The 8,211-nt window shown below is 58.7% G+C and overlaps 1 long non-coding RNA gene across 1 annotated transcript; it reads left to right on the top strand.

The window, feature by feature from the left end:
- The first annotated feature begins 248 nt into the window (after nt 1–248).
- On the top strand, nt 249–6,851 carry LOC141374544 (uncharacterized). The gene is made up of 3 exons (XR_012381531.1): nt 249–325; nt 3,258–3,349; nt 5,433–6,851. It is a non-coding gene; the product is annotated as an uncharacterized lncRNA (long non-coding RNA).
- Nucleotides 6,852–8,211: the final 1,360 nt, after the last annotated feature.

Here is an 8,211-nt window from a genome sequence, read left to right on the forward strand (position 1 = left end):
AGGAGAGGGGAGCATGCAGCCTTGACCACGAGGCCCTGTGATTAGAAAATAAAGTGGAGCGCCCAGGTGCCTGGTGAGGCTAAGAAGCCGCCTGTGATGCTGGCAGTGAGGCGGCTGCTGAGAGAGGTGTGTGCCCACGGGAACCACAGAAGGATAAATGGGGACTGCTGGAGCAGGAAGGAGCCCTAAAGATTGGTTCTAACTGCCTTGTTTCACAGGTGGGGAAACTGAGTCTCCCAGAAGGGGAAATGATAAGCTCGAGGTAACACAGTACATTGGTGGCAGAAGTGAGACTACATTCTAGACCTCCGGGCTCCTGGTGCAGGTACCCTCTCCTGCATGTGTCTGGCCCACCTTCCCTGCACCCCTCCAGCCCTCCATGCATTTGTCCTGCTGGGGAGAGTGAGGAGAGGCCAACAGGGCAGGAGGGTGGTGGGCAGAGTGTACCTGTAGTCCAGAGGCAGGGCTGGGCGGCTAGGGGTCATGTGCTAGGGTGGACTCAACTGGATGGTGGTGTATTCCACAACCTCTCCAGGCCCTGGCACGGTGGTCCATGACTCTGACACGAGCTCCAGGGTGGAGGTGTCCAGCTCTGCATAGTGGACGTCAGTGTCCTTTAGGCCAGAGCCCTAGAAATGAGACAGAGGGAGAAGTGGCAGGAGGGGGCGAGGTGGGTAAGGACAGGGACAGAGCACCTCAGGGCCGGGTGTCGGGATGAGATGGGGTGGTGTGGGAGTGAGGTGGGGGCATGAGGGAGAAAAGAGGGCCATGGCAAATTGTGAGGTATGGAGGGAGGGAGAGAGAGAACCAGAAAAACAATCTATCCGTGGCAACAGAGAAGACAGGGGTTTGGTGAAGGTGTTTACAAAATTGGTCACAAAGCATTTGTATGCGCTGCTAAACTGCGTCCCTGTAGATCACTGGGGGGCTTTGGGGTGGGCCCCCCGAGAGGCAGGGTGCGTCCTGCTCCTGGCTCCGCTGTGCTTGGCTCCAAGACGTTATTTCGGCCACCCTTCTCATTTTGCAGAGGGCAGAGACTGAGGCCCGCAGAGGGCAAGTGATGTGCCCGGGGTGCCAGGGAAGATGCTGGCAGAGCTGTGGTGCCATAAAATGGAACTTAAAGCCAGAAGACCTGGCTTTGAACTTTGGCTGGGCTTCTTGCTATGGCTGGTCAGATTGGTTGACCCAACTGAGCCTAGTTTTTCATTTGTAGAATGTTGTGGGGGAGGAAAGTGTACGTGGATTTGCACTATCATGGGAATCTACGGCTCCAGCTTCTACCCTGAAACTGTATTACTTCCGACTCTTACTTGGATCTGGGAATTACCGGAACAAGAGGCACCTGAGGGCAGGGGCTGCTACTCTGGTGATGACTCACGCTATGGTTGGCCAAGCCCCTCTCCCTCACCTGGCCTCAGTTTCCCCTTCAGCAAGATGAAAGGGTAGCTCGATGACCTCTGAGGCCCTGCCAGCTCTTAGCTCTGGAGCTTTCCTCACCAGCTTCTCCTCAGCTCAGTGCCAGTGTTCAGACAGCTGGTCCTGTCAACAGAGCATGGGTGGAGGCTCTCCTAGGCCCGGGGGGGGTGCAGGAGCCTGGGGCAAGGAGGAGGGCTCCACATTGGGAGGCAGACCCCCTGGGACCTAGGCTGGTGTCCACTCTTTTCACCTTGGTGGGGCTGCCTGCATAGCAGGGAGGCTGGGTGTCCTGATTTCAGTTCCTTTCAGCAATGCCCATCTCATGCCCATCGGTGACCAGTCAGGGACACGTGGCAGGGCTAAGATTAGAGCAATTAGCTGCTGATTTCCCAGAAGTGAAACTCACACTCTAATGCCTTTCCTTCTGCAACCCCCAGTGCTTCCAGAGCCTGCCTGGAGGCGAGGGGGGAGGTTGAGGGCACAGGAGACCGGAGACAGAAGGAAGGGAAAGGGGGCCAAAGAGACAGGAGGTCTGGCTCCCACGCCATGATTTGGAGGGCCCAGGAGGGTGGTGGAGGGACGGGACGGTGGGCTCAAGGCAAGCAGGGCAGTGTGTGAGTAGCAGCTGCTGGGAGGAAAAGGCCTCCTGGAGGCAGTGCAGACCTGCCTCATCCCTGAGAGTCCCTGAGGCAGGAGGAGCTTGGTCTCCACAAGTGGAGACTCCCACAGATGGGAGGGGTGGCTGCTACTCTGGGATGGCATGAAGACCATCCTGCAGAGGCAGGGGATGGACACATTGATTATGATGTCCACTGTGTCCAGTGGCGCAGCAGGATGAATGGACCCTGCCTCTTGTCCTTCCCATCATCATGCGGATGCCTCGGGACAGGTGCTTCCGGTGGATGGGAGGCCGGGGATGTTCGCACCGAGGCTATTGCTGAGAGACCCATCAGTGTCCAGAAAATTTCTCTATGTGGACCCTTCCCAACTGAGTGCCGTCTATACGGAGCGGACTTGGTTCTGACCCCCACTGGGGCCTGAGAGACTGGGGGTGAAGGCAAAAGGTGGTTCGGGACTGTCTCACCCAGGTGCGTGGAGGGGAGTTCTCCAGTTCATTCTGTGGGTTCTGGCAGGGAGGGGTGCCCTGGATGCTTTGCCTTCAGCCTTAACAGAACTGTTTCACAGGTAGAGCAGTGACCTGACCCCTGCCAGGGGTGGGGGAGCCTTGGTGACAGGTCAGGGAGCCAGCGCCTTGCAGGCCAGGCACGGCCCTGGCCCTGGGCACCAGCTTGGCTCTGCCTCCGGGCCCCCTCCCATTGCAGAAGGCACACACCTTCCAGCCCAAGATCGGGGAACAGGTAGCAGTCATGCTCTGAGATGGCCCCTAGGAAACTCAGCCACCAGCTCCACCGCGAGCTCATAGATGCCCAGGTGTTCCTACACTCCATTTTGGCTGGAGTGGTACCGACTGTGGAAATCCACCAGTCAGGTCTGCTGTGGGGGGCACTGCCCGGTGACAACCCAGCAGCCGCTGGACCCACCGTGGCATTGGCTGTGACCACACTTCCCCTGCCGTTCCCGCCACTGAGGAGCGCGGCTGGGTACCCGTGTGGGCCCATTCCCCGGGGCAGGACCTCTCTGACTTGGGCTGGGGACTCCCTACTGCTGCTGGGGTCTGAGACTCTCCCACATGCTCCTCCATCACCCCCTCCCCTTTCTCAGGGCCAGACCGTGTCTGACGCCTGTCCCCACCTTCTCCTGTCCCCTCCCCGTCATCCTTCACAGGCCTTCCCCAAGCGAAGCTCTTGGACATCAAATCTTGTCTTTGCCGTCTCTTCTAGGAGGCCTTGAGCCCACACAAGCGATACCAGGCATGGTCTGAGAAAGTTGGAATTTGGGCCTGGTGGCAAGGAGGACCCACTCCGAGGGGAAGGTGGGACGCAGAGTCCTGGCAGCGGCAGCAGCCCGGTGGTAACGCTGTCCCCAGTGGAGGCCTGGGAGGGCATCCTGGCGGAGGGGATCAGCTACCGTGATTCAGGTATTTGAGATGGGCAGGAACCAGCGTCAGAGAAGCCGCGGAGTTGGCTGGTTGTTATTTAGTGACATGGGCACTTGTAGAGTGATAATGGGAAACCAAGGGCCACCGACAGTTAGAGGCTCAGTGTGAGAGCCAGAGGAACCTGGTGGTAGGGAGTTATCGAGAGCTCCTACCTCCCCCCGCCGCGGAGGAGTGGACCGGGCAGAGGATCAGATCCAGGATTGGAGAATAAGCCGCACGGAGCTCCAGAGATGCTCAGCCAAGCCAGGTTTGTTGTGCTGAGGTCAGGGCTCTGGCTGGGAAGATCTGGAACTCTGCAACTGAGGTGAGGGTAAATGGATGTCCCTCTCAGAGCACGCAGATGGCCCACCTGTCCCCAGGGTGAACACCATTCGGTACTGGGAGACACTGCGAGGCAGCAGGCCCCTTCCTCGGGAGCTGCCCCACCTCTGTTCCTGGCTGCCAGGCTGATGAGTGAAGATAAAGCCCAGCAAGAGCCAGCCGGGGACAGCTGGCCTGATGAAAGAGGAGAGACTAGACCCAATGAGAATACGGTGGCAGGAATCACCTAGCACATCCCAGCAGAAGCCAGGCTAGCCCTTCTGGGTTGGAATTCAAGGGTTCTTGACCAAAGGGGCCAGAACAAAGACAGGATAAGCAAGAATGCATTCACTTGGGGGCACTTTCTCAGGACATGGGGTTCAACACTCTGGCAAGGACCCAGAGAATGGGACAGATTCATTGCTAGGGGACATGGCATTTCCCATTGCAAGCGTAGAATTGGGGTTGCCGTGCTAACACCACATTGGACCCTTGGTTTGTGGGACAAGAGCCAAGAGGAAGCTTCTGGAACTGCCCCCCACCAGCCAAGACAGCCAATCAAAAGTGATGTCATACAGAGGTTGGGGAGAGGCTAATGCCATCATTACAGCCCAAAAGGATGCAGGGGTGGTCTCTGTCTTAGCTCCATTTAACTCGTTGGTCTGCCTTACAGAAACCGATGGATCCCAGAGAATGACAGTTGACCACAGTAAACGTAATCAAATGGCAGCCTGTCTAAATGCCAGCAGACGTGCTAGCTCGGTGGAAAGTCTTGGAAAGGCCCCTCTAGGGTTCTGTGTCCCCAACAGGAAAATATATAGGTCCAGGGATCCAAGGGAAAAGAGTGGTCCCCCCGACCATCACTCCCAGTGACCCGGGGAGAATTTGTATTTCCTATCCTCACAGCTGTGGGCTCTGCCCCACGGAAGTGTTAGCTCAGGCTGCCGCCGGGCCAGTCGGCTCCTTGTGTCCAGCCAGCCCCACAGGAGCCCTTCTTGGTGGAGCTGCTCTGATCAGCAGGAGCAGGTGGGGTTGCTGTCACACGGCGGGGGAGGGTAGGAGGGGTGTGTGTAGGGCACAGGTGACCACTGGGGCTTCTCCTCCTTTGATGGTGAACGGGCACATGCAGCAGCCTGGCTGAGGAGGGTATGAGGGTCTGGGGCTCACACCCCCTCAGGAATGAGGATTTGGGTCGTTGCCCTGGGTAAGCTGCCAAGACCTGCCGAGGTGGTAGCTGAGCAAGGGGACACTAGAGGGGGTGTGGAAAGGAGAGATGAGTACCAGTTGTGGCCCTGAGATCTACTGGGGCAATGAGGGGGGGCCCACGGAGCAGGGAGCAGACCCCCGTGGTGCCAGGGTGGACCCTGCCATCCGTGGATGTGTGCAGTTCGGGTCCGCTGGGGCAGCGTGGCTGACCACAGCGGAGCCAGATCCACCACCGCGTTTGTGCTGAGATCACAGTCCCCATCACAGTCCCCAGGCCGCTCCCACCAAGGACTGAGGGTGATGGGGATCCAACGCAGGACCCCTCCTGGGGGGTGCAGGAATCCTGCAGCTCGAGGACTCTCTCTGGGGCCTGCCCCAAACTTTTGTAGAATGCGCTGCAGCCTGAGACTTTTCCCAGCTAACCCTCCTTCCTTCCCCTCTCCCTTCCCAGGTGTCAGACCAGCAGCAGGGACTGACGGCTGTCCCCACCTGCTCCCTCCTTGGTCCTTCACAGCCGTCCCCCCAGTGGCTCTGCACATCTAGTTCCATCTTGGTGGCTCCTTCTTGAGAGACCTGAACTGACACCATGGTTGCAGGACTCCATCCTTCTGGAGGTCGTTGGGTGTAGTCTTGTGCTCGCAGTCTGGGCTTTGTCCTCACAAGACTGAAGAGATGGAAGCCCCTCTCCTTAAGTATCCGGCAAGGTCTCCTCCTCCCAGCTCTCCTAGACATCTGGACAGTCCTTCCTGAGTTCTAGCCTAGAGTCACCAAGCTCTGCCATTGGTACCTGCCACCTGAGTGACGTCCTGGCCCAGAAACCTTGCTAGATATTGAGGGCTGTGCGGCAGGCTTGGTCAGCGCCCTCGGGTATGCGCGCAGCATGGCGATGGGGCCGCCCAGGCAGGGGCTGCGGAGCTTGGGTGAGGCTCTAGCTCTGGGCCCCCAGGCCCCCGGCAGCCCTCCCACTCCCCTCCGGAGCCCTGCCTCCGTGAACAGTGCACGCTCTCGGCCTGGCTCCCTCTCAGCACTTGTTGGGAAGGAGAATTGATGACAACATCGGTAACGTGAGTTGTATACAAACTGCACCTCCAACAGCCCTGAGGGCTGGGGAGCAGTCCTCTCCCAGCCCCGTAATTGCTCTGTGGGCCAAACGGAACACACTTCTTTTGGCAAGAACGCCAGTGTCTCCCCAGGACGCCAGAGTTGACCTCCCTACGCCACCCTCCAGGCCACTCTCGTGTGCACCCACCCACCTCAGTGCCCTAATCGCGTGGCCTCTGGCTTCAGAACATAGGATGTCCCCAGCACCCGGCCCCACCTGCCCATGGCTGGCTCGCTCTGTTCTTTGTCCCAAGAGGTCTTACTGTGTTTCTTGAATGCAGAAGCTCGGGCGGGGTTTCCCCTCAATCCAGTATGAGCAGGGGCGAGGGAGGGAGGGCTGTCAGGGAGGGGACGGGGTCAGAGCCAAGTCCTGAGGTTGGAGGCTTTTATGAGAGAGAAGGTTGCAGAGGGGAGTGTGTATTGCGGGTGCGGGGCCGAGGTGGGCTGTCCTGGGGTCAGGGGCTTGTATGAGAGAGGACGTGTGTGTGTACGCGCGCGTGAGAGCGTGTGCACTGTGGGGGGCTGAGGTGGCGGGACTGTCCCTGAGCCCAGCCCCTCCTGTGCCCCCAGGGAGGGCTGTGCATGCCCGGCTGAGAGGGCGGCAGTCGGAGAGGACTGGGAAGTCGTTAGTGGGGATTGGGGCTAGCTGCAGCTGTCCTCTTACATCACAGTGATTTTTATGCCGAGCCTGGGCCCCCTCTTCAGGGGATCCCATTGGAGTCTTCCATGACTTTCTAAATCACGAACTTCCATCACTTACCTCTCCCCCTGTGCCCCAGCGCCCCCCCTGCCCCCCCCCACCTGCCATTTCTGCTTATTCTCCTCCCTCCCCCGTTCTCAGGGCTCTGGCAAGTTTATGCACTCTTGGCTAGGGGCTGAGCTGAGGAATGAGGCTGATTTGGGGAATCCTGAACAGGGCATGGCTTTCTTTCTGGAACTCTCAGGGTCTCTGCACCCCCTCCTACCTCAACCACGTTCAGACCTGGGAATAGTGTTCTTTCTCACCGTCCTCAGGAAGGGGTGGGTGAGCTGAATCTCTGTGCTTATTGTGTGGCCCAAAGTGACAGCCAATACCCAACTCAGGACACTGAACCCAAGCTCTCGGGGCTGCCTCGTGTGTTCTCCAGGCCCCTGGAGCTGAGGGACAGCCAGGCAGTGGAGCTGGGCATTCTGCTGCGGACAGGAAGCCTGAGGCCCAAGATGGCTCTGCATCAGCTGCTAGCCACCCCGAGGCTCTGCAAGCCTCCCTGGGCTCCTCTGTCTTTAGGTAAACTCCCCACAGGTGTGCTCATTGTCATGGCTGCTGTGTGGTTAGGGCCTGGACTTGGGAGCCAGAGGACCAAGGTTTAATTTGTTTCTTAGCGATCGCTAGGTGGTCTTGGACAAACCTCAATTCCACTGAGCCTCAGTTTCCTTCTCTAGAAAATGGGGGCGATAACAGGACTTACAACATAGGTTGGTGCGAGGGTTGAACAGAATAGTGTTTGAAACCGCTCGCACTGCCACTGTGGTCTCTTCTGTTGGAACGGGCAGGGCCGCACAGTACAACCTGGAACACAGGGGCGGGTGTGCACCCCACATGGGAAGGGGCTAGCGGCTAAGGAGTGACCTTTGTGTCCACAGTGCGTTCTAGCTCACGTCCAAGTCTCTAGGTTGGTGGAGGAACAATAAATGGCTGGTGGTCTTCTCCCCTGCATAGAATCTCAAAGTAGGGGCTAGGTTGGCCCTCTGGCCTTGGCTCCCTGGGAATGCTACCCCCCCCTTCTTGGGGGGGTAGGATTTGGCATCTCGAGATGGACTCACTTTGGCACTTCCAGCTGAGAGGGAGGATGGCTGTGTTGGGTGAAGACAAAGGCCTGGCTCTCCTATCAGTGCCTGGAGAGAATGTGTTATCTTTGGGTCCAGGTGGTCTGGCCCGGGGCTCTGGGCTGGCACCGTACGGGTGCTGCCCCAGGCTCCGTGTCTGCTGAAAGGCAGAAGCTGTGGGCAGAGGCGGCAGCCATTCATGTAGACGCTGGTCCTCTGAGCTGCTGGGAGTGGGGCCAGGGGGAGGGGCTGCTGCGGGTTTTGGGTGCTGGTTGGCAGGACTGGGGACTGAGTGCAGGACACAGAGCTGGAAGGCAGGGCTT

This window comes from Callorhinus ursinus, unplaced genomic scaffold (genome assembly GCF_003265705.2).
Source record: "Callorhinus ursinus isolate GAN/ISIS: 27379988/994484 unplaced genomic scaffold, GSC_fseal_2.0 scaffold19, whole genome shotgun sequence".
Taxonomy (NCBI): Eukaryota; Metazoa; Chordata; class Mammalia; order Carnivora; family Otariidae; genus Callorhinus; species Callorhinus ursinus.